General features: G+C 54.8%; 1 protein-coding gene across 1 annotated transcript in view; it reads left to right on the plus strand.

Moving 5' to 3' along the window:
* The first annotated feature begins 11,317 nt into the window (after positions 1–11,317).
* The window catches only part of PALD1 (phosphatase domain containing paladin 1), a 73,153-nt gene continuing 58,540 nt past the window's right edge, over positions 11,318–25,930 (plus strand). The window contains exon 1 of the mRNA XM_043596544.1: positions 11,318–11,576. The gene's annotated coding sequence lies outside the window, so the exon portion shown is untranslated. The remainder of the gene's footprint in view (positions 11,577–25,930) is intronic.

Here is a 25,930-nt window from a genome sequence, read left to right on the forward strand (position 1 = left end):
GTCTGGGCACAGAACTCTGGAGTCAGAGGGGGCTGGGGGCCATTGCATGAGTTCTTCAGTGACTCTGTGCCTCTGTTTCTTCCGAAAATAAGGATAGTAATGGGATATCCTTTTCAAAAGTGAGTAACGGGGTTGTGGGTACGAAGTCTAACACAGTGCTGAGCGTGTAGAATGCACCCAGTGAAGGGCCCGGATGTCCTGGGGAGCATTCCGAGGTGAGGTGAGGCGTTTGGTTGCATCCTCACCAGCGGTCCTCCAGCCCTGATGTTCCATGGAAGGGGAACCAGGGGGCTCATTGTGACAGCGTTCAGAGTTACCTGGAGTTTGTCCCCTGCCACCAAATGCACAGTCTGTCCACCTACCCACCACAGACCCGGTGTGAGCAGAGGGCTTTGTGTTTACGTATAAGACAAGAATTATTTACTCCACTTTACAGATGAGGCCAGAGAGGTCCCTGGACTTGCCCGGTGTGGACGTGGTGAGGCAGGAGCTAGGTTAGGGGCTCGGGTCTCCGCAAGCCTGGTCAGGAGCCTGAACACCCAACCTGTCTGGTCATGGCCCCCATCAAGCCCGCCCCTTGGTTTTCTGCTTGGTTAGAGGGGCTTGCCAGGGTGAGGGGCACCTGGCAAGGTTTTTAAGGAAGCTTCCTTTCTTTAGGTCTCAAGCGTGGATTTCCCTGTCTTTGTCCCAGGAGGAGCCCCTGCCCGGGAGCACGGCAGAGTCTGGCGTCAGGAGAGCCACCTCGGATGAGAGTCATCACCACCTGAGCCTCAATGCTTCGGGAGGTGGGAGTGGCACCTACCCCTCAGGTGGGTTGAGCGCAACCAACATGAGAAATTCGAAAAAGCCCTTTGTAACCCCAAAGGCATTTTACAGGCCTTGGCTCCAAGCTTGGCCTATAGTAAGTACATCCAGACTTGATTTTCTTCCTTGTTTCCTCGGCCAGGATCACAGTGGAAGCACCACTCTGCTGATCGTAGGCTTATACGCCAATTATGAAGTTCCTAGTCTACGCCATGCCTCGGGCTGGGATGCAGAGATGAACAGAGCTCGCGCCCCTGCCCTCGGGGAGGTCCCTGCCCAGGGGCGGAGGGGACAGGCAGGCCGTGACCGGAGGGTCAGGCCACGGGTGCCAGCCTTGAGGTGTGCCGCTCGGAGCTCCCTTCCAGAGAACTCGCTGCAGGACGCAGTAAGCTGACTGCCCCCGGCCTCCACACCTTCAGGATCCACATTCACACGGAGGCCACCGTCTCCCTGGGCCGCTCCCGGCCGGTGGCTGAGCCCAGCTGAGGCACCAGCGTGGGCCACGTTTGCCAGATGCAGGACCGCTTTCCTGGGCAGTCTTTGCTCCGGCCGTCCCTCGGCCTGGCCGCGATGCGCAGTGCGTGACGTGCTCGGGGCCTGTGCCGGGTCTTGGGCTCTTCCTCCCCGCCCTCCTTCCTGTGCCTCCTTTCATAGATGGCAGGCCTGCACTGCGCTCTGAACACGCTCCCTCTTACTCCTGCCCCAGTCTTTCCCACGCTTTCCCCCCGGTGAGCTCTTGCATGGCTGACCTGGCCTTGCTGTCTGCTTTCCGGTGGGTCGTTTCTGACGCAGAGTATAAAATGGCACATTCTCTTCTGGTAGCAGGCCACGGGGGACATCAGATGTCTCACTCGGTTGCTGGGTCGCGGGGGCCGCCAAGTGTTGTGGTGGGGAAAGGCGAGCTTTGAAGCCAGGCTGCCCGGTGAGAAGCCCACTCCGCCCCTTTCCCAGCAGTGTGCCCTGGCCAGCGTAGTTCACCTCCCCGAGCCTCAGTTTCCTCATCTGCTAAAGGAGGCTACTCCTGCCTCCTGGGACGGAGGCAAGCTTTCAGTGAGTTAATATACGTGCTGCCGAGGCGAAGCGAGTTAATGCACACGAACAGTGGCACAGGGTGAACGCTTAGTGTCTATCCTTCCCGGTGGGAGGGAAGACTGTGCGGAGGAGGGGGCAAGATGCCGTCTCTGAATCTGCTGCCTCTAGTTCCAGAAAGCACCGTGGATTTGGGGGGCCGTATGTGCTCCTCTGAGCCTCGGCCGGCACACTCGTAAGGGGAGTTGCCATCACCTGCTGCCCTGTCAGCTGCAGGTGGGAATGTTGCATCCGTGCTAATGGGTGGGGGAAGGCCAAAATCTTCGTTCAAGGGCAGGCGGCTAAGAGTTGGAAGGGACTATTGGAGCTGGAAGAGCGCCTCGGAGTTTATTGGCCCAGTGGTTCCCAAACACCAGACTCGACTGCGGCCTTAAAACCAGCCAGGGGGCTTTCCCAGTTGCCAGCCCTGGAAATCCTGGCTTAGGAGGACTGGAGGGGAGCCTAGGGGTCTGAGGTTGAATCTTTCTTGCTGGCGATTCCAACGCGCACACAGGCAGGCTGGGGAACAACTGTCCAGTCCTGGCCCAAGATTTACCCCTGACTGCCAGGGCAGTGAATGCCTGTGTCACATAGCCCACATAGCCTGGGCCCCGGGGGGCGGTGGTGATGATGGTGGAGGGGTGCCTGTCCGGGCCTTCCAAGCCAGCTGAGCTACAGTGGCCTCCAGTTTCTGTGAATATGCACGGTGTGCTTTTATGCTTCTGAGTTTGTTTTGGAGAGGAACAGCCTCTAAGGAGCTGGCCTGTTTCCCTGTGGCTTTGAGCTGCCCATGCCCACTGCCGGGTGCCTCCAAGACAGCAAGGGGACAGTAGGGTGGTGTCTGTCCCTTCTGAGAGGCCAAGTTGTAGGCCATTACGGACACAGAAGGAGACTGGGGCAGGTAGTGAGTTCCTGGTCTCTGGGAGCAGTCAAGCAGAGGCAGGGACCACTGCCTTTGGGGATTTCATACAAGGAGTCCTTCCGCATCCGGCAGGGTGCACTGCTTCACCTCTCAGCCTTTGTTTCTTTAAACCGCATTTATTACATCCATTGTATTCTGGCACGGGTAGGGAGGAAACCGTGTGATATGGAGGGGTTGCTTTAAGATACGCCAACAAGAACACCAAAAGAAAAAAAGAGACAACAGTGGAGGAAGCAAAATCTTGATAGTTGTCTATCTGAATGGCGGGTACATAAAATCGAGTATACTAGTCTCCATCTTTGTTCGTATAGAAAATGTTCAAAATAAAAATTAAAAATGACTTAACTATTAGACTATGTCATAGACGGGGCGCCTAGGTGGCTCAGTCTGTGAAGCATGTGACTTCATTCAGCTCAGGTCACGATCTCATGGTTCGTGGGTTCAGACCCCACGTCAGGCTCTGCTCTGACAGCTCGGAGCCTGGAGCCTGCTTCAGATTCTGTGTCTCCCTGTCTCTCTGACCTCCCCGGCTCACACAGTCTCTCTCTCTCAAAAATAAATAAACATTTAGGGGCGCCTGGGTGGCGCAGTCGGTTAAGCGTCCGACTTCAGCCAGGTCACGATCTCGCGGTCCGTGAGTTTGAGCCCCGCGTCGGGCTCTGGGCTGATGGCTCGGAGCCTGGAGCCTGTTTCCGATTCTGTGTCTCCCTCTCTCTCTGCCCCTCCCCTGTTCATGCTCTGTCTCTCCCTGTCCCAAAAATAAATAAACGTTGAAAAAAAATAAATAAACAAACATTTAAAAAAAAAAAAAAAAAAAAGAACACGTCATAGGTGCATGGGCTGAAAACGTCGGCTGTACCAAAGGCTAATGAGTGGAAGGTGAGTGGGCTTCCCATTCCGAGGCCCCAATTCCCCTGCGAGGGCTAAGCTCTCTCCCTGGAATCTACCATAGCCTGTCAGAGACGGAGCATGTGTATACAAATCTATGAGGTCATTTAAAAAATTATTTTAAACTAAATAGCACACACACACACACACACACATTCATACCCTTTTTGCAGCTCCTAAGTGCTAGAATATTAGACATTCTGTCCTACAGTTTCTTCTCCTGGCTCCCTCCCTCTTGCCTCCCCTCCTTCCTTCTTAACTCAGCCGCAGAGTTGAGTAAATAATTTTCCTGAACCCTCAGCACCTCATCATGATCGACGTAGGCAAAGCTTTTCTCCTGTGTGGTTCTCTTTGTTTTATTTTCCCTTTGTGTCATCCTTTTCCTCATAGGCACCCGTGGTAGAGGGTGGGATAGATGTTTTCGTGTAATGTACATAGCCTCGCTTAGAGAGGCTCCGGTATTTTTCTGCGTGTAAGCGTTGTTACTTTCCATCGAGGGTATTTTGCGGCCCGTTGAGCTCTGCTGATGAGTTTGCCCCGGAACGCTGCATTTTCCATGTTCGCTCCGCATTTCTGCGTGTCCCCCTGGATTGTTGGGTGGAACTGTTGTGCAGGATTCCGTGGTTGGAATCCCCGTGGCTTATCCATTCCTCTCGAGACAGGCCCTGCACCGTCACAGACAACACTGCCCTGACCTTCCGTGTCCACGTCCACGTCTGGACTTGGCTCCCAGCTCTCGAGATCCTTTCCCATCGGCCCACATACCTCTGCCTTGTGTTTTAAAACAGCTGCGTGGTATTTTCCGCTTCCGGATGCTCCGTGGTTTATCTAGCCGATCCTCTCTCTGTCCACAGGCTTTTTGGTTGCTCCCAATCTTTCACCACTGCCAAGTGTGAATACCCTTGCACAGTTGTCAGTTGGCACGTGTGTACAAATGTGGGTGAATTTCCCGGAAATGGAGTTGCTGTGGCAGAGTTTGTACATGTTGTCCGACAGTGTGACAGTGCCCCTCTCCTGCCCCGCCACGGAAGCTGCCTTCTAGCCCGACGGTTCTTTGGGGCTCGGAGAGGGTGAGTGACGGGGCTGGGATGACACAGCTGGTGAGTGTTGACACTGAGACTGGAACCCCGGAGGCTGAGTCTCGGCTAGTGATCTTTCCAAGGCATTTATTTGGCTGGCTCCTGGGTGTCCCAAGCTGTCCCTGTGTGTCCCAAGGACCTTCCCTGTAAGTCTGGGGGCTTCAGCCCCTCCTGGAACGTGTCTGGTAAGCAAGTGCTGCCCACTGGTCTGGTGAGGGGTCTGCCCAGGCGCTTGCCACATGAAGGCTTCGGGAAGATGCCGTGTCGGGCCTCTCAACCCCCGCCCTGCCCCCACCTCTCAACCCCCGCCCTGCCCCCACCTCCCCTGCAGCATCTTCATAAATGGTTCTGTCAGGCTGAGGCATCCTTGGGAGCCTGAGTGGTGTTGCTTGGAGACAACTGGGCAACAGATCTGGGTTATTTAAAGGAGAGAGAGGGAGGGAGGGAAGGGGTGACAGCCTGTTTATTCAGGAATGCATGATCTCCCTGCTGCAGGGTTTGGCAGACCCCCTCTCAGCCTCCCCCTACCTCCTGCCTCATTATTCCCAGTGTGCAGGGCCTGGGATTCTTCAGTGAGACCCAGCAGAAGGCCACTTGGAGCTCCTTTCTGATAGCAGTGGGGGCAGGCGATTCTCTGTGTGTTCTAGGGAGGCACCATGCAGGTGCCGACTAGGGAAGGCGGAGGAGGGAGGAAGTGAAGGCAGACAGACGAGGTCTCAGAGGGAAACTTCTGATGATAACAGTAGCCACAAGGACTGTTATGTATTGGGCTTCCTCTCAGCTAAGTTTTGAGAGCTCTAAAAACCCCGTCAAGGGAGATGTGACTGTCCCCATTTTAAACATGTAGAAACAGAGGCTCAGAGGTGCTCAGAGACTTGCCTGAGGTCGCACAGCTAACAAGTGGCAGAAATTGAATTCAAATTTGGGTTTGTCTGATGCCGAGGCCGGGGCAAATCACCTCACGCTGCCGGAGTTGGCAGGGCCCTTGCGGGTGGCCCCGCTTTCATCCTGAGCTGAGCTGGGAGGTCATGCTGAGTTCCCCCCAGCCCCGCTCCCCCAGCATCCTGGTCCCACCTCCCCGTTGCAGGAAACACCTCACTCTGAAACGATCAAAGTACCTGTCTGCCTCTCCCTCGGTCTCTGAGCACCTAGGGTGGGGTAGGATCTTGCTTATCTCTGTGCCCTGAACCCAGGGTCAGGCATATCGTAGGTACTTAGAGAACATTGTCACGTGGAGCTTGGATGCCTGAGCTCTGAGACAGGGGACAGCTCTCCTTGAGACAGGGTCCTCACCTTCACCCTGACACCTCTGCAGGGACCAGAGCACAGGGACCTCCCCCCACCCAGCTTTCTCTGCCCCCGTTGGACAGATCTGGGCTCTTCAGCATCTGCCTGGGGCTGGGTTTCAGATCTGCAGCCCCTCGCTGTCTTGCTGGGATGTTCTTGGGCCGGCGTGGTCTCATCAGCTGGGAGCCCTGTGAAGCACAGGGTTGGGTGGTGAAGGCTGCTGGGCGTGGCAGCCTGGGGTATCTGGCCCTATGTGGTCTGGGCCACCCCCCTAGAAAGAAGTTAACTCTTCAGTGCCCTAGCTTTTAGAGAAAGCACAGCTCCAACTGGGCTGTGGTGAGTAGGGAGGTGGGGGCAGAATGGAGAGGGACAAGGCAGGCAGGCTGTGCAGAGGGACGAGTCAATACGCGTGTGAGTCCTGGGCTTGTGCCCTAGCTGGCGTTGACCCCTCAACCTCCTCTGAACCCCAGTGTGATGCTTTGGGGGACTTCTCGCGGCCCGCCTTCAAATCAGGCCGTAGTTTTCCATCTCACAACGATGGTGAGAAAGGCCACTCTGTGCCAAGGTGGTGCTGTATACTTTGACTTCCTCACCCTGTTTACGTCCAATAACCACCTGCTCAGGTAAGTGTCATCGTCACCCTTTTACAGATAAGGTACTAGAGGCTTTCAGAGGCCCCCATCATTTCTAAAGTAGCCCTACCCGTACAGTCTTCGATACCGTTCTCTTGTATTATTTTCTCCATAGCATGAATCCCTCTGGAATGATCTTGCTTCTGGTTTTGTTTACTTGTTTATTGCACCATTCACCCCCACCTTACTAAAATGTCAGCCCCACGAAGGCAAGATCTCATCTGTCTCATTCCCTGCTCGTGGCCTAGAACGGGGCTTGGCATACAGAAGGGGCTCTGTAAATGTTTGTTGACTGACTGACTGACTGACTGACTGAATGGAATATTTGTTGAATGAATGAGCCAGGATTTCTTCTCCCTTTTCTCTTTTCTTCTGATGGAGAACTCTCTCTGTCGTCCTTGAGGAATGTTCTGGAAACAGAACCACCCTCCTCTCATATGTCCTGGGCAGTCTTCAGTTAGGCACTGAGTGGCCCCGGGGGAGGGAAGGGAGGTCCCCCTGCCCTCAGGGGCAGAATTTTCAAACTGTAGGTCACAGGTAAAATCAGTTTTGTGTACTGCAATCAGCAAGAACAGAAACAGGACAGAATGCATGAGAAAGTGTCAGAATGCACCACACACAGGAGGCTATGCATTTTTTTTTGGTGAAACGCACACATTTTCAAGTCTCGGTAGAGCTGGTGGTCCCAGCACAAAACATATTTCTTTCTTTGAGTATCAGTCAAAAAAGTCAGAACCCAGCGTATGAATTTCAGTCAGGAGAGATGTCATCGTTGAACCTAGACCCGAAAGAGGGTACAAGCAATAAAACGAATGACCCTGCTGATAACTACAATGCCAATTATTGAACATATATTCTGTGCCAGGTGGGGGTGCTCAGGTCCAGGGCCCCGCACAGAGGTGAGGGGCAAAGAGTCCTGAGCAGACAGAGATCCTGTCCGCAGGGAACGCTGCCTGGAGGAGGCAGAACTCAGTCTTGAAGAAGCCCTCTGCCCTGGCAGGTTCAGGGCTGGGTCAGGGCACGAGTACAGGTGACAATAATGGTAACAATGCCAATAGTTGACATCAGTGAGCTCTGGCTGAATGCCAGACACCCCTTCAATCCTCCAGACGTTCCTGGGAAGCAGGAGCCACTCTTATCATTTTCCAAATGAGGAAAATGCGACTCCCAAAACGTGGGAACTTTTAGGTGGTAAAGTTGCTGAGGCTAGACCCAGGGCAAGCGTGCTCTGCCCCAAGCCCATGTCCGTAAGCCCTGGGTCATGCTCAGAAGGGGCTTGAACGGATGAGGGGTGGGTGCTGGGTCCTGGAGAGGGGGCAGTGGGCCTGGAAGGCCAGGCAGCCACAGCAGGACCCCAGGCAGCCAGGCAGCGGGAAGGGGTCTGTGCTGGGTCTCAGCAGCAGATGTGTGATGCTGGAGGCTCAGAGACCGCCTGGCTCAGGGGGAGGGACCGCAGGCTCCAAGACGCCCAGCGATGCTGGTGGGCCCGTGTGAATCCCAGATCACGACCGTAACAGTGCCACGGGGAGCGAGGCGAGGTCGGCTCCCTGCCCTGACTCTGTCTATTCCCCGGGCCCGGCGTCCCGTGGCCTGCAGTGGGCTTGGCAGGGAGTGAGGAGCAGAGGAGAGCAGGAGGGTCTGTTTCTTGTCTTTCGTCAAGTCTCATCTCTGCTGGTTTGAACTCAGCTCCCCTACCTTCCGGCGAGTCATTTGTGCCTGTCAGGAAATAACTCTTGGCCTGAGTGTTCCCATGGGGGACCCGGGGCGTCCACAGCTTATGTTTCTGCGCAGGGACTGAACGTGGGAGTTGTCTTCCAAGAGCAGCGGCACCTCGCTCGCTTGGGCAGAGGGGGAGGCCACGGGCGGTTCTGGAAGTGTGAGTAGTGGGGTTCTTGGCTGTTCTTGGTAGCTTTGGGCTGTGGTAGGTTGGTTTGTGTGTGTGCTACACGTATAGGCATGTGGACCCATGCTCACTTGTGTTGGACACTTGTGCAAACGCTTCTTCACATCTCTGCAAACGTGAGCTCACACGTGAGCAACACAAGCGTGTACGTATGCACACACGAGTGCATACATTTGTACAGGGCCACCTACTGGGCCCTGCCATTCTTTAGTCGATGAAGTGATGTCTTGGGTGCTTGTGTGTGTGTGTGTGTGTGTGTGTGTGTGTGACGTGGGGTGGTGGCAGGGCTGGTGGGGGTGCCGGCAGAGTGGGCATAGGTCCAGAGCCCTCTAGTTTCTGAGGTCCTGTTCTGGGACCATCAAACCTTTCTCTGGGACTTTTGGGCTTTTGCTCTGAGCTTCCAGACCTCTCAGGAAGCTTCTGGAGAAGTTTGGGCCAAAAGAGTTGGCACAAGGGATTTTTCCATTCTGCCTGGGGCTGGGGAGAGAACAGAACGCCTTCTCTTGGGCATACCTAGGGCTGCTCTGTGTCCTTTCCTCCTCCCTCAGTATTCAGCCCTCTCTCCCTCCCAGGCTTAGGATGGGGCAAATCTGGTCCTGAAGGCTTTCTTGTGGTTGTCCCCCCCCCCCCCCTGCTGCCAGCCCCATGATCATCAGGGACTTGGCAGAGCCCCAGGAGCTGGGAGTGAGCTGGCGAGTCTGGGCGCTGTGGTCTGGATACAGTCTGTGGCCTGTCCCTGAAACACCTTCGAGCCCCCGACCCTTTACTTCTGGGGTCCACCAGCTGAGGCTCGAGGCTGTCTATTGCGGCTAGAAGGGCTTTGATTGCTGGCTCTCCTGGGGACACTTCTGCCCTGGGCTTTTCTGCTTGATTCAACTAGAACACCTACTGTGTGCATGGTGAATACAAATGAATGAGTCCGGCACTGCGTTGGGGACCAAAGGACGGGTCAGAGCCAGAATTTTGTCTTCCAAGAGCTCAGTCTAGACCACTACAGCCCCCAGCACCTGTTGGACAGCCAGGGAGGAAGAGCAGTGTGTATGTACGTGTGCGTATTTGTGCACCTGCGTGTATGTGTGCATGTTTCTGTGTGCGCTCATGCTAGTGCTGGACCCTTACTTAGTCCTGGCCTCAAGGGGGCGTTATCCAGGAAGGCAGCATCCTCAGGATGGCAGCAGGGGCATCAGTGGGGAATCTGGCAGGGGGTGGGTGAGTTAGGCGTCCCAGCACCCTGGCTTCTCAGCACCTCCTTGAAGGAGAGCAGGCCAGCTTATGGATGAGGAAGTTGGGGATCAGAGAGTTTATGTCATGTTTCCCAGACCACACGGCCAGTAGTAGACTGTGAGCCAGTTTGAGCCTAGCTTTGCTGGATTGTGACGGCCATCAGATGTGCATCTCTGGCCATGCCTGGACTTTCTCCGCCCTTCTCACACATCTCTGTCGGGGAAAAGGCAGGCCTGGAGCCGAGGGCAAATCTTCCCTGGGCCTCAGTTTCCTCATCCACTAAAATAGGGGTAATAACAGTACTTAGCTCATAAAAATCATCCAGGTGAATGAAGCATTTGAAAGGTGCTGGAGACCTGGTAATAGAACCACAAACGACGACCATTTCTTTCGTCTTCATTTATTCCCAGGGCGAACTGGGGTGCTCTCTGTTCAGCCCAGCGCCCTCTGGCCTGATTTTGGAAAGAGGTGAAGACAGCGCTGCCTTCCTCCGGGGGAGACCTGGCTCCACCGACTCCGGCTCCAGCCCTGAGTGGGGGCGAGGCAGGTAGTGACAGGTGAGGAAGAAGGATTTCCCGTGTGGAGAGAGGGAGGAAGTGACTCACTAACCACAACAAAGCTAGTCTCCCGGAGAGGAAGCAGCGGCGGGAGACTGAACGCACATGGGGACCAGCGGGGGCGTGCGAGCCACCGGCCCACGTGGGCTGCTGGGGCATCGGGATGGGAGCGGGGGCACCTAAGGGGCGGGGCTTGTGCGTGTCACTGCCGACAGTCCTGGAATAGGGGCAGAGGGACCCCTCCCCTTCCAAAGTTTCTGCCCCACTCTTCCCTTTAAGCCTCTGGGAACTGAGGGGCGTCCAGGGCTTGGGAAAAAACCCACGACTGAGAGGACAGTCTGCTCTTTACGCCCGTTGACACTGCGGTGGCTGAGGCCCAGAGAGGTCAATCGTCTAGCTCAGGTTGCACAGCACTGTGGGGCATGTATTCAGGCTCCTGATACTCATCTGGGTCTCACCGAGGCACAGCCTGGCTTTAAAAAGCAGAGAGGGGCGAGGGAAACCCCGGCCTGCAGATCTCCCGGGGAGCTGGAGTTTGGGAGGGGGTGTGGCGCCGAAAGCCTTTGCTTCTTTCAGCCAGGGAGGCTGGATGGAGGCTTTGGGGATCTTCCAGAAGGAGCCGAACTAATGACAAGGGAAGAGGAACTGGCTTCACAGGCATTCTCCCCCGCCCCAAACTTTTCCTCCTAGCAGAGGGTGGGCGGGCAGAGGGAGGAAGCGGGGCCGGAGAAGGTGGGGCTAGCCGTTCCCTCTCCGCCCGGGAGCTGCGGATGCCAATCCGGACGCGGCTTGGGTGAGTGTGTCTTTAAATCCGAGCCCCCCGCCTCCTCGGCGGCTGGGGCGGGGGCTCAGGCTGGCTGGTGGTGGGGGGGCGGCAGGCGCGTTGATTGGCGGCCTGGCCGGGTCCGCCCCTCGGCGTGGGGGGCGCGGGGCGCGCGGGGCGCGCGGGGAACCGAGCTGCGCGCTGGCTCTGGGGCGCGCATCTCCCACCGCAGGCTAGCGCGGGCTGCAGTTCTCCTGGCCTCGCCTCTTGCGCCCGGCCTGCCCGCCTCCGGAGCCGCCTCTGCCCACGGATGGGCTGGGGAAGTTGGGAGGAGCGAGCCGGAGCCCGCGCCGGGCGCGCCCCGCCGCTGCCTGACTCGGCGCCCGCAGTCCGGGCGCAGCGCGCCAGCCGCAGGAGCGCGGATGCCCCCCGGAGCCGCGTGTTGGCAGGTACCGACGCGTCCGCACCCGGGGCTGGCGAGGGGAGGGCAGATCTGGAGTCCCCTGGGCAACCCCGGCCCGGGGGCTGCTCAGACCACCCACTCCCCACCCCCCGGGGCGCATGCCTCCTGGGCTCCCCGGAGGGGAGAGGTTCTGGGCTCCCATCCAAACCCGCACGGAATTAATGCCTGGGAGAGAAGCGGGACCTCAGTAAAGAGTGGGAGGTTACGGAGTCGTTTGCCGGGCGCTGGGCTATCTCCTCCCCCACGGTTTCCCTCGCACCAGGCTAAACGTGGGCTGGCAGCGCCTCCACTCTTTGGGGCTAGGCCTGGGACACTGGGGCTAGGCCTGGGACACGGCGTCTGAGCCAGGCTCACTGTGCAGTCGGGAGGAGGGAAGCCGCCTCATGATCTACTCATGGGGTCCCTGGGCTCATCTTTAAGGGGCTTGGGGCCCATGGAACTGGTTAGAATTAAGAGGTCACAGTGGGCTTTGCTTCTGAGCCCCTTTGGCCCTCTCCCTCTCTAGGCCTGGGTCTCCCAGGAGATCCCCTTTTCATCTTTAGAGATTTTTCCTGAAGAGTCCGTGACTTGTAGGAAAGCAAAGTGGGGTGTGGGAGACCTGCTGCACCTGACTCGAAAGTAGCCAGGATGGCTGGAATGTGTTCTTATCTCTTGGGGAGTCAGAGATGCAAACAAGCTTCCTGGCTTCAAGAAGCTTCTGGGATTCTTTCCTCTCGCAACCAAAGGTCTAGGGACCAACTCTTTGGCTTCGGTGCAGAGCAGCTAGACCCAGTGTCTGAGCACCTCTTAAATGCCACGCCCCGGGCTCTGCTGGGGAGGATGGGAGGATGGGAGGGTGCTGTCCTCAGGTGGCTCAGCCGTATGGGGAATACAAGACAAACATACAGAAAAGTTTGCTGTTATAGGCTTTCAATACCAGTCCCGGACTAATAATAATAGTTGAAAGCCAAGAGGCTACCCATGATTAATGGCTAAATGAGTGACACAGGCTGCGATCCTTGGGGGAGGAGCTGGAATCTCATGCAGTCATATGCATGTGTTCAAATCTGTTTAAAATGTTCCAGCACCATTCCCATCCCTCCTTGTTACTCTGCTCATAGTGAGGACCTCTCACCACCTCTGTGGACAGGGAGCAGCGGGGGGGTTCAGGAGATTCTCTTGCTTGTATGCGCCCCCAGCCCCACTCTCGGTCGGTCTTTCCCTGCTGGTAGCTTTCTGAAGAAACCCCCTTGGTTTTTGGGGTCAGGCTGAGCATGGGACTCCCCCAGGTTCTTTGGGGCTTGTGAGATTTGAGGTCTAGTTCCAACCTTGTAGGAGGTTCCGAGGCCAGCAGGGGTAAGTCCTCACTTCATTTCCGAAGAGCCTCTATTGCTGGGGGCTGGGGATGTTGTTGGAAGGCTAGAGGCCCTGAGCCCGAGTTTCCTGTGAGTCCCCTTGCTGGCCATCAAGTATTGAAGTTGGGGTGATGGAGGTGGGTGGGTAGGGCAGGACTGGCTTGATGTGGGTGGTACCGGGGCAGCCCTGACCTCACTCTGAGGTTCTGCTCTGTCTGGGGCTCTGCCCCCCTCCCCCATCATCTCTGGTAGCTTTCTGCTCTCTGGAACAATTGGTGGAGGTGGCATTGTGCTTGTGCCCATGGCCTTGGGCACCGTTCTGGGAGAGGGCGTTGCTGAGCTCCCCCCCACAGCCGTGGCTGGCATTGTGAGCCCTTGTGCGAATACACCCACCCGCCTGCAAACAGTTGGCACACACAGAGTCACCCGGGCACAGGTGGGGGATACTGGCGTGGGCAGAGATGTGCGCGTGCTTGGGTTTACAGCTGCGTGGGCAGAGACAGAGAGCAACTGGATGCGGACATGCGTGAAGACCCGGGAAGGCAACGGAAGTGGGCAAGCAACCCAGGGGTATAGACGGGTGCAGGGGCAGCAATGTGGACACGTGAACGTGGACCACACTCGGGCCACCGACACCGTATGGGCGGATTACACCTTCACGGGGGCTCGAACCTCCCCATACAAAAGGCAGATGTATAATGGGCAGGCACATGGATGGCGGGCGTGGATGTGAGCTCACATGCGTGGACACGAGACATGGAGTCACATGGAAGTGACTCGAGTCCCTGGGCAGACGTGGAGCTGGCTGTGGGCTCCCGGGGGATATGGGCACATATACCTGCTGAGTCACCTGACGGCAAGGCCAGGACATGGACCCAGGTGGGTCTCAAGATGCAGTCGAGGTGTGCACTGTTCGGTTATCCCCGTGACTCCGTGCGGCAGCGGGAAGTTGTCCTGTTTAGGGTGGTGGGGGTGCAGGTGATCTGTGGTGTGGTTTTGTCTCTAGACCCCCACTGGGGTTTGGAGCCCCCAAAGAGCTTGGTATTCTGTTTTACTCCGAGAATCCTTTGACCTCCCCTCTCCCTAAGTTACAGGGCTGGGTACGTGCTGTAAGCACCAGCAGGGCCTCCTCGAACCTTTGAGTTTCATCTTCCTGTGGTTTCCAGAAGTTTCCTCAAGTGAGGCTGTGTGGCCTGGGTAGAGGAGGAACCTGACTGGGGACTCTCCTTCTGAGCCCAAGACTGAGGGTCTCTGGCAGGGAAGGGACCATTCTTTTTTTTTTTTTTTTTTTTTTTTTTTTTTATTAATTTATTTTCTTTTTTTAGTAACCTCTACACCCAACATGGGTTGGAACTCATGACCCAGAGATCAAGAGTCTCAGGTTCGTGGTACCTGGGTGGCTTATTTGGCTAAGTGTCTGACTCTTGATTTCAGCTCAGGTCATGATTTCACAGTTCACGAGACCTGCTTAGAATTCTTTCTCTCTCTCTCTTTCTCTCTCTCTCTCTCTCTCTGCCCCTTTCCCGCTAGGGCGCTCCCTCTCTCTCAAAACACATAAATAAACTTAAAAGAAAAGTCTCAGACTACCGACTGAGCCAGCCAGGGAAGGATCATTCTTAGGGGAGAGAAAGAGTAGACACGCAGTGGGGTCCTTGGTGAGACCATTGCCCTCAGGTGTGGACTGCCCCTCCTCTAAACCCTGGGCCTGGACAGACAGGGAGGGGGGCCCCCACCTCTGGCTGTGGTCGCTTCCGCTCTGCCCCACCTGGAGATTGGGAGCCTGCTCAGAGTCGAGACGTAGCTTGACACTTAACTTACGTTAAGTGACATGTAACTTACTGCATGACCCTGTGAGAGTTACTTAATGTCTGAATTAACTTGCCTTTAGCGTGAAACTCCTCATCTTTAAAATGGGGCCAGTAACCCCTAGCCCTTGAGAGCGTTTTAAAGGTTAAATGGGAGAAAAGCAGTAGAAGGCGTGTAGCCCAGGGTATGGCACAGAGCGAGTGCCTGTCAGTGGAGCTTTGATCGCGAGCCTTCCCCTGTGGCCAGGACCCCCCACCCCCACCCCCATAGAGCTGCTTCAGCAGGCCACGTGCCTGGGAAGGCTGGGCAGGCAGACACCTCTCATCTGAAAGCTGGAGGGCTTTGTCCTCACCCCTTGCCCACCAGCCACTCCTTAGCCCTGTGGGATCTCCACATGCAGGGTCAGGAAATAGCAGGCAGGGCGTATGGAAGCTTGGGTCTGCCGCCTGCCAGGCCTCTGGGAGGGGAGCCAGTGGTTTGCTAAGAATAGCCCCAAATCACGGCTCTGCCTCCCAGCAGGCAGCCGTGTGCCTCCCCAGTACGGGCCAAACTGCAGGGCCTTGGATGTTTCTTACAACTGGCGCTCGGCACCCGGATGGGGCCGGGAGCAGCAGGCTCAGACTGGGAAGAGGTTCTGCCACTGTCCCTGGGTCTTTGGCTGGGACCTGGGGAAAGAGAAGGCCTGGGAAGCACTGGCCATTAGAGTCTCTGAGTTCCTCTTCCACTCAGAGCCTGTCCTAGCAACTGCTCCCGGAGCATCTTCCTGCCCGCCAGTGGATCTGTAGGGATGGAGAACACCGGTTTGGAATTTCGGGTCCTGTTCTCACTAGCTGTGTGCCCCTGGGCAGCTCACTTACCTTCTCTGTGCTTGATTCCTTGTGTGGCAGGGTTAATGATAGTAACTCCCTTATAGGGATGTCGCAAAGATGAGAGGAAGATCTTTCATGGAGAGCCCTTGGGGTGGCACGTGGGCTCATAGTAAGTGCTTAGTAAACATCAGGTGCCGCTGTCATACCCTGATTACTATTTTCTCAGCAGAAGGAGAGATGTGTGAGGCCAGGGTGTTTGAGCAGTGCCTGATGGTCGGAAGGCAACAGGGTGCCTCTAGATGGGGGTTCCTGACCCTGGGTTCAGTGCGAGGTGCAGGGGACCAAAGGTGAGTGAGACCCTGTCCCTTCTGGGTGAGAGAGGCACATTCATACGTTGTATCATACCCGACTGGCACCTTCCCAGGTCTGTGCCATCTGTGGTGGGAGCTGGAGGCAGCCGGAGGGAGTGGCCTGCTAGGGGGTGGGGCAGTGCTTCAGGTGGGCTTTGAAGGATGGCCAAGAGTTTGCAAGGGTGAGGCAAGGCTTCAAGCAGAAAGAGCAGCCCGTGCAGAGGTGTGACCGCTTGGTGTGTTTAGGAACGTGGACAGATCCGTGCACATGGGGAGGGGACCCGCACTTCGCATCCTGGCCCGTCCAGAGAGTCCTTGCATGCTGGGACCTTCTGTCCCTCCCACCCTGGGCTCCGAGGCAGCCCTGGTTTCCCTGTTAGGACACAAGCCGGAGGCCTCTCACTTTCCTTTTATGAATCACGTCTGCTCTCCCCTCAGTCTCCAGAGACCCTGCTGCCTCTTATAAATGCCTGCCAGCCCTCCCTGGGGGCGCTCGGTTTTGAGCTGGGGCTCCAGACGGTTCCTGCTTCAGGCACATGCTTATTTTTGCTCTTAGTTAAGATACCCATAGGTTAATAGGTCTCCCTTCTTGGGAATGAACTGAGAGCCTTTGAAAACTCCTTAGCTTTTCCTGCGGAGCGAATGTCTGTCTAATAGTGGAATTCTGGGACCTTGGGAGGTGTTTTGTATATTTCCTATAACCGACTTGTGAACTGGCGTTAGCTCCGAGGGGTGCCCCTTCTTGGCTGGGGTTCTCTGATGAGAAAGACACAGGGCATCTGGGGCTACCGACATGCCCAAGGCAGGCAGTAGGGAGCATCTGGGAACTGGGTGTCTCATGCTGACCCCAAGGACTCCCAGGGAACTAGGGCTTTTGGAAATTCCAGGAGGGAGGGTGTGGTGTTGGGAGGGCCGTGGGTCCATTGCGGTGCCTCCCGCCCTCGCCCATGAGGAACGACCCCACTGCCAAGGGATGGTGTTGGCCCCATGCAGGTGGGTGCCCTCAGATGACCTTGGCCTTGCCAGCCTCTGCAGCCTGCCAAGCCCCAGGGCCTGCCTGCCTGCAGGCTGCGTGGCTTCTGTCCAGCACTTCCCCAGAGTGTAAGACAGGGACGCTTGGATGTTTTGAAGATTGTTGGATGTTTAGAAAGCACAGAGGGGAGTTTCCCCTCCTCTTTTCTTTTCCTTTTCCTTTTCCTTTTCCGGGAACTGTAGACCCCATGAATAAGTTAACCCTCTTCTGCTGGTCCCAGGTGGCCGTCGGACATGTCCTCTCTTCCTGGGGTCCCTGAAGCTGGTGCTGACCTCTGAATTCTCTGGGGCGGCCCTCCATCAGAGCCCCAGGGCCCAGCCAGGATGACCTCATCCAGCCTGGAACTGATGGGACCTCTTCCCATCCACATCCTGGCCCAGCAGCTTTTCAGCCTTAGTATGATCATCTTCTCAGTGGGTGCTCACTCCCAGCCCCATTGGCAGCCCAGCTCATGGACTTTGGGGGTCTCAGGAGTTCCCAGGGGCTGCTCTGTTGGCTCACTCCAGGGCCTGTTGGGAAGAGAATCTGGTTTTCAGATGCCCCAGAGAGAAGGGCCCTCCTTGGAGATCGGGCCCCTTGAGGGAGGTGAGCAGATCTGAGCAGATCTCTCCTCTACTGGGCCCCGAACCAGGCCTGAGGCATAGGTGGATAAACCCTAGACTGGCATTTCACTGCTGCGTTTGAGCCCAGTTTCTCATCTGCAAAATGGGTGTAGTAAGTCTTTCCCTCCCTCCCTTTAAAAAAGTTTTTTTTTTTTAAATTGAGGTGACATTCACTAGACATAAAATTAGCCATTTTTTTCTAATTTTTAAATGTTTATTTATTTTTGAGAGATAGAGAGTGATCGAACGAGCACAGGGAAGGGGCAGAGAGAGAGAGGGAGACACAGAATCTGAAGCAGGCTCCAGGCTCTGAGCTGTCAGCACAGAACCCGACACGGGGCTCGAACTCACAGACCGTGAGATCATGACCTGAGCCGAAGTCGGTCGCCCAACCGACTGAGCCACCCAGGCACCCCTAAAATTAATCATTTTCAAGTGTCCAGTTCAGTGGCCCGTACATTCACAATGTTGTTCAACCACTGCCTCTGTCAAGTTCCAGAACGTACCCATCACCACAAAGGGAAACCCGGACCCACTGAGCAGCTGCTCTCCTTTGTTTTACGAGTGTGATGCGGTATGTGTACCATGAGATTCATGCACTCTATAAACACACAGCTGCATGAGTGTTGGTAACTGCCAGGGACTTACGGCCACCCCCTCGGTCCAGTCTGGCATCACTTCGCCGCCCGGAAGGCCCCCGTGCCCCACTTCCTCTCTTCACCAGGAAGAGGTAATGCCATCAGCGGTTTGCTGAATATCCCGGGTGTTTCTTCTGTGCCTCTGGGTGAATTTGTGTAGTTTTGATTTGGGGATGTAACTCGCCCTGGGGCCGTGGCCCTGGGGCCTGCCTTTTCACTCAGCTGTTGGTCTTGGGAGGGTCCCAGCACTGCCGCGGGAGCTCCTTGCACACCCCCTGGGAGCCCAGGGCCCAGAGACGGGAGCCTGGGCCATGCAAGTTGGTGTCCCTCTGCCCCTGGCTCCGAGCTGGGGCTCAGCCGGGCTGTGGGGAGACAGAGTGAGGGCTTCCTGAAGGTGGTCCATTCAGAGCGGGTTTCTGGAGGAGGGAGGCGTTGGAACACAAGAGATCAGACTGTCCTGGGGGTGGGTGAGTTGGTAGCTGGGCATCTGGGTGGACGTGCGTTCCTGCTTCCGTCACCACTGCCTCCCAGCCGCGCGGGCTTCCTCTTCCTGCCTCCTGACATGTCGCTGGAAGGATTAGGCCCAAAGAGAGAATGATTTGTTGGGCGATCAAAGATGGAACCTGGAGGCCTCCCTTCTTGTCGCAGTGAAGATGCACCTTATTGAGGCAACAGGAACCCTGCCTTGGGTGTGGGGGTGGAAGGTGGGTGGAAGGTGGGGAGTCTGTGGCCTCCTGAGGAAGAGGGGCCTCCTGTGCTCAGATTTGCATGCTCCTGGCTCTACCTGATCCCAGCCAGTTGGGTCACGGAGGCTCTGCATCCGTATTGTCATGCTTCTTTCCTTGACCATTGCCATCCTCGTATAAATGGGCCACACTCTGTGCGTACTTACAAACATCGGTTGTTTTCATTGTTTTCAAGTTTTTCCTAGTTTAATAATTCAACATAGTGTCTCACTACTGTTGTATGAAGTGAGTCCCGTGACATAGGAATCTTGAGTTGTGTTCCGATATGGGCTTGTCTTGTGATTTAGGATTTCATCTCAGCCTCCTTCTCTGAGCCCTTGGGGATGGTCTAGGGGGAGGGAGAGGGGAGTGAGCCTTGAAACTAACAACAGGTGGGTTTGCTGATTTCCCCTGTGATTTCTACAGCTTCATGTTGCTCAAACCTGGGTAACATGTGGACCCTTCCCCCTTTTTAAAATCGCTTTTTGGGATATAGTTCAGATGCCATACCATTTCACCAATTTAAAACATACGATGCAACTAACATGCCTGGGTGGCTCAGTCGGTTGAGTGTCCAACTTCAGCTCAGGTCATGATCTCAGGGTTCATGGGTTCGAGCCCCACGTCAGGCTCTGTGCTGACAGCTCAGAGCCTGGAGCCTGCTTCGGATTCTGTGTCTCCCTCTCTCTCTGCCCCTCCCCCACATGGGTGCTCACGATCTCTCTCTCAAAAATAAACAAATGTTTAAAAAATAAATAAAACATATGATTCAGTAGCTTTTAGTGTATTCACAGAGTCCTGCCTCTGTCACCACCATCTAATTATAACATTTCATCAACCCTAAAAAGATACTCTGTACCTATTAGTCGTCACTGCCTATCCCCAGCCCACTGGTCTACTTTCTGTGTCTATAGAGTTGCTTACTCTGGACATTTCATATGGAATCATACAGTGTGTGTGTTTTTGTGGACTCCCTGTTAAAGGAAAAGAAAAGCCTCACTTGTTGATTTAAATGTTCTTATTAGAACATAACTAAAATGTGTCCAGATATAAAACTAGATAGGAATGACTCAGGCTTACTTAGTTTCTGTATGACCGTGAAACAAACATGAAACACCAATAAAACCAGAAAGCCAACCCATTGCGGAGGAACAGTGTTAGTTTATTGGAAGGACGTAAGCTGCACCTGCGTTGCCAGTGTTGTGTTGACAGTAGAGAGCCGGGACTCTTCTGTTTTCCCTTGCTTCTGTCGCCTGAACTTGCTGTACAAAGTGGCATTAATGAGGTTGGCTGCGTAATTCTGATCACTCACTTTAGAGCCCAGACTGCCAGTGAGTAATCCCCAAATGTCTGTTTCAGTAGTGTATCGTTTTGTGTCTGTTGGTCTTGGGAGGTCGTGGAAGCTCTGCATCTGTGGAGCTTGTTTGAAGGGAAGGGTAGAATAGTGGTGTTCCTGGAATCTGCCTATAGTAGCTCTTAAACCCACTTCTTGTGGGGATCAGGCGTTTGGCACTAACAGGTGGGTTTTGCTCAGTGCGCACAGATGCTGTTGACATGAACATGGTCCCGACTCCTAAGAGGCTGGGCCTCTGGGCACATCCAGGCTGCCATGGGCTATGTAGGGGGTGGCTCAGTTCTCCACCCCACCCCCTCCTCTGTTTGAACCACCACCTTTGTTTGTCCCGTGTGCAATGATGTCATTTGGCCTTCACAGAAGAGGAACTCGGTTGTAAACAAACTTCAGCAGACTTCAGCCCCAAATGGCATGGCAGTGCTTGCTTACGAGGTCACTCAGATGACCCAGGGCATGCTCTCATTACTTTTTTTTAAAAAATTGAGGTGAAATTCACATTACACAGAATTAACCATTGCAAACATTTTTTTCTTTGTGTTTATTTTTGAGAGAGAGAGAGAGAGACAGAGCGAGTGAGCATGTGCACAAGTTGGAGAGGGGCAGAGAGGGAGACACAGAATTGGAAGGAAGCAGGCTTCAGGCTCTGAGCCATCAGCACAGAGCTCCATGCGGGGCTCAAACTCACAAACTGCTAGATCCTGACCTGAGCCGATGTCGGACACTTCTCCGATCGAGCCACCCAGGCGCCCCTTTTTGCTGAATAATAAAACCATTGTATGGATATACCACATTTCCACATGTTTTAGTCCGTGTATCAGTTCATGGACATTTGGGGTGTTTCCACCTTTTGCTTGCTGTGAATGGTGCTGCTGTGAACATGGGTGTACAAGTATTTGTTTGGATGCCTGTTTTTAGTTCTCTTGGGTATATTCCTAGGAATGGCATTTCTGGGTCATACGGTAATTAATTCTATGTTTAACTTTTTGGGTTTGATATTCGACAATTAGATAGTGGTGATGCTTGCACAACATTGTGAAGGTACCAAATGCCACCAAATTTGTACTTTAAAAGGGTGACTTTTATGGCGTGTGCATTAAATCCCAGTAAAAAAAGAGACCGAGCTCACAGATCCCAGAGCAGACATCCGTGGAGTCTGGATTGAGTCACGTTGTCAGCGCTGGAAAGCCCACGGTCCTGAGTTGCCTCGTGGGGTCCTGCAGACTTCCTGCGTGGTGGGGACGTTGGGTCCCAGCTCCATGGTCCCTGTTTGGGGTGCTAGGTGAGAGCGGTAGGAACCCAGTGGGCCAGCTGGCCGCCTGCCCTCCACCTTAGCTCATTCCGTGTCTTTCTGGCTTCTCATCGACAGGTATTCACAGCAGAACTCTGTTCCCTCGGTTTCCCCATCTGTGAAGTGGGCCTGTGAGCAGCCGGCCTTGGCCGTGGCCCAGGCTCTGTGGGCAGGGGAAGCCTGGAGACGTGCCGTGCTGACTTCCCCTCTGGATCCACTTTTTCCCTCTCTGTCTTTCGTATCGCTTTCCCCACGGGCCTCAGGACCAGCTCGTCTTTCTTGGCAGGTCTCCAGGGCCTGCTGCTTTCTTCTGAGGCTGCTGCGGGGGGCGCGAGACCGTGGCTCTCTTGTCTGCTGGGTCCTCACTGCACGCTTGCCTCCCCCCGTCTGTCTCATCTCGTTCTTTAGGCCAAACACCTGAGTCATCCATTCCTCTGTTTCTCCCACGCCTCCGCAGGCCCTGTCGGCCTCCCTCTCACAGCGGATCCAGGGTGAACCTTTTCCCTCACCTTCCCCACGCCACTGGCCGAGCCTCCAGGGTCCCTGGCGGACTCCACACAGGTCCCTTTTCTTCCACCTTTGTTCCCCCCTCGTTCCCCGACAGATTCTTCTAACGTAGCAGCCAGGGTGACCTTGTTAGGATGTGAAAGTCAGAGCAAGGCATTTCTCTGCCCAGGGGCTCTGGTGGCTCCCCATTTGCTCACAGGGAGAGCCAGCGTCCTTAGTGTGGCCTCCAGGACATCCCCATCTAATACCCACCCCCTCACTCACTCTACACCACCCAAACTGCCTCATGGCTCCTCCAACCCACTGGGAACACCCCCACCTCAGGGCCTTTGCACAGGCTGTCACCTCCACCTGGGATGCTTTTCCTCCAGAGAGCCGCATAGCTTCCCATCCTACTTCCTTCAGATCTTTACTCAAATGCGAAGCCTCCCTTAGATACCCCGTCCAAAATCTCATGTCTAACCCCCATAACCCTTTTCTTTCTTATCACTGTCACCTCTCCATACACTATATATTTTACTAATTTATATACCATGTTTCTGTGCCTCCAGCTAGCATGTGTAAGGCAGGATTTTTGTTTTGTGTTGTCAGCTCCTAGAACAAATTCTCCCTCCTAGGAGATGCCCCAGAAACATTTGGAAGATGTCTGCCTGAAGAGGGCACGAATTAGCCCATTTTATAGATGGGGGAACTGAGTCTCAGGTTGACCTGAATCTAGTCTCTTGACTCCCATCCAGTTCAGTGTTCTTTTGCCGAGCCATGGTTTCTACCTCCTTCTCCCTGTATCCCTGTTTCCAGGGAAAGCCATGCTAAACCGTGTGGGTTTAGGCACTAGGCGTTAGGCGCTAGGCGCTGAGCTTCGCAGATTAGATGACTTTATTTCGATTTGAATCTCACAGTGTCTTGAGAAGAAGGAACTGTCATTGACCCCACTGTACAGACAAGGAGGCGGAGCCATTTCATATGGGCAGAAGGGACAAAGATCGATAACTTCTTAAACCAGTGAAGATGTGGGGACACTGGCCCCCTTTTTTAAAAAATTTTTTTAACGTTTATTTATTTTTGAGACAGAGAGAGACAGAGCATGAACAGGGGAGGGGCAGAGAGAGAGGGAGACACAGAATCCGAAGCAGGCTCCAGGCTCCGAGCTGTCAGCACAGAGCCCGACGCGGGGCTCGAACTCACGGACCGTGAGATCATGACCTGAGCCGAAGTCGGACGCTTAACCGACCGAGCCACCCGGGCGCCCCAACACTGGCCCTTTTAAGCAATGCTGGTTGCTGGGCAAAAGGCTGCCGACTTTTGGAAGATGGTGGAATCGACTACAGCTTTTACACGCACATTTTTATCTAAGCAGCGTGAATTCGGGTAGCCTGTTCTAAAGACGCAAACTATCAGGATGTGAGTCTGCGCACCGGGATTTTGTGGCCGGTGAGCTGGAGACCACATGGTCTCCTTTCAGTTCTGGGTTCTTCCCTCCCTCGGGGCATTTGCCCCTGCTTGCCTGGCATGCTTTCTCACGTGGCCCCAACCTTCCCCGTCCTCAGGTATCAGCACAGACCTTCTGTGACTATGGCACCTAAAATACATCTTTTCCCCACCTCGCTCGTTGCCTGTCTGAGCTTCCCAGTCCCGCATCACAATGTACACGGTGTGTCGTGATTGTATTTCTTTGTTGTCTCCCTCCATCCCTGTCTCCCTCTCTTTTCTCTCTCTTGTTGGAATGGATGCCTGCTCCATGAAGGGGCAGGACCGTGCTGGTTGGTTGACACGGGGGATACTTAGTGGCCATTAGCTGAAGGAGTGGTGCTACAATGAAATGGCGTGCCAGCATGAGACAGACGGGGTTGGGGTTCCGTGTATGAACTGGAGGGGCGTTTGTGTTGTCTACTTAAGGGGGAAGAAACCTTGTAGTTTACGAGGTGGGCTTAGAGGAGTATGGAAGGGCGTAAACTTTTTCTTTATAAATCCATCTGTCTTGGACAGCAAGTACACGTACTTATGGAATAAAAAAGCCTGGCCAACAACAGGAAAAGAAATCAGAGAAGGAAAAAAAAAAATGTACCCAATCAGAGGGAGCATCAGGATTGGAACCCCGGCCCTTCTGCCTCCCAGGCCACATTCTTCCGCACCACCCAACCCTTTCCACACACAGACTCTCTGTATAGCCTCGCTGCAGTCTTCAGAGGAAGGCGGAGTGTGAGTTACTAGCTGTTTGTTTTTCATTCTGTAAATCAAGATCTAATTTACAGACAGGAAGTCAGAGCATAGTTTGATGGATTGTAACAGGTGTATCACCTGGGTGACCCCCTATCCAGACCAAGATGTGGAACATTTTCAGCACCCTGTAAGGTTCCCCGGGGCCTCTTCCTGGTCAGCGGCCTGTCCCCACACTCTCAAGTGTCCGTGCTTTGGAGTGCCCTCCCGAGGGTTAGTCTTGCTCGCTCTTCTACTCTGTGTAAATGGAACCTGCGAATATGAACTGTTGTTATCTGGATTCTTCTGGCTTCTGTCTACGTGAACCCTGTGAGCTTCATCTGCGATGCTGCAGGCCTCGGCGGGTTGTCCCTTTTCATTGCTGCGTAGTATTCCCCCGTATAGGCGTACCACCACGTGCCGATTTTTCCCCGAGAGATGGGCTTCAGGCTTGTGTCCGGCTTTTTGTGACTGTGAAAAAGGCTGCTGAGCACCCCTGCCTGTCTCTTGGTGGACACACACACACACACACACACACACACATTTACTTCTCTAGGATGTATGTATTCCCAGGGGTGCTTGCTGGGTGCTGGGATAGAAGGCTCATTTTACCAAGTAGGAAGCGAAGGAGACTTCAGAAGATCTGGAAGGGGGAAGGGACTTGCCCAAGGTGACACAGTGACCCAGGCCCTCTCACCCCTGTTCTTACCCACCTCCCGCCCCCAGGGTGCACCTGCTTCTCAACCCAGCCCTGTGGGTACGGTTGTCCGGCAGGCGTCCGTGTGGGGGGTGGGCCTCTGGAGGGTCGTATTTCCAGGTCTCCTTACACTGGGCAAGCCCACGGAGTTCTTGCTCATGCTCCTCCCCCTCCATCCCTGGCCCTAGAGATGGTGGGCGGGCCACAGTTTGCCTTCCTTGGTGGTGGGTGCTGGGACCGATGCGGAGCTATTGTTGTTTATTGGATGCTGAGGCTGGCCAGCTGGCCGGGCACAGGCTGGGATTGGCATGTTTCGGCTACCCTGGCATTTTTGGCCTGGGAGTGTAGTGTGTGCACGTGTGAGTGCATGTGCACACATGCACGCACGAGGTGTGAGTGTGGCCCTGCATCTCACACTCACTGTGCTCCTGCCTTGTGCAGACCCCATCTCGTACTGGGAGGAGCCTGGCGGAGCGGTTTGGGCTGATCGGTGCACCCCTGACTCGGGCCCAGGAGGAATGCGTGTGCCTCTTTCCTCAGCACCCACCACCTAGGTCTCTGATGGCATGAGTTCCCTGGGAGGTGGTGCCTTTAGCTCTTTCCGTGCCTGTCCCACCTCTTGACCCTGAACTATCCAAGGGCGGGCACGACAATTAACATGGGCATCCACAAAAGCAGTTTTTTGAATGAGCCCTTTTAAAAATTAAGATAAAAAAAAAAATATATATATATACCATAAAGTGTGCCCTTTTAACCTTTTTTTTGTTTGTTTGTTTTTGAGAGAGAGTGTGCACAGGAGAGAGGCAGGGAGACAGAGAGAATTTCACGCAGGTTCATGCTCAGCGGAGAGCCTGATGCAGGGCTTGATCCCACGACCCTGGGATCATGACCTGAGCCGAAATCAAGAGTCAGACGCTCAGCCTCCTGAGCCTCCCAGGCGCCCCCACTTTTAACCATTTTTGATTGTACAGGTCGGTCGTGTTACGTACGTTCACGCTGTC

Source organism: Prionailurus bengalensis, chromosome D2, assembly GCF_016509475.1.
Source record: "Prionailurus bengalensis isolate Pbe53 chromosome D2, Fcat_Pben_1.1_paternal_pri, whole genome shotgun sequence".
In the NCBI taxonomy this organism is placed as follows: Eukaryota; Metazoa; Chordata; class Mammalia; order Carnivora; family Felidae; genus Prionailurus; species Prionailurus bengalensis.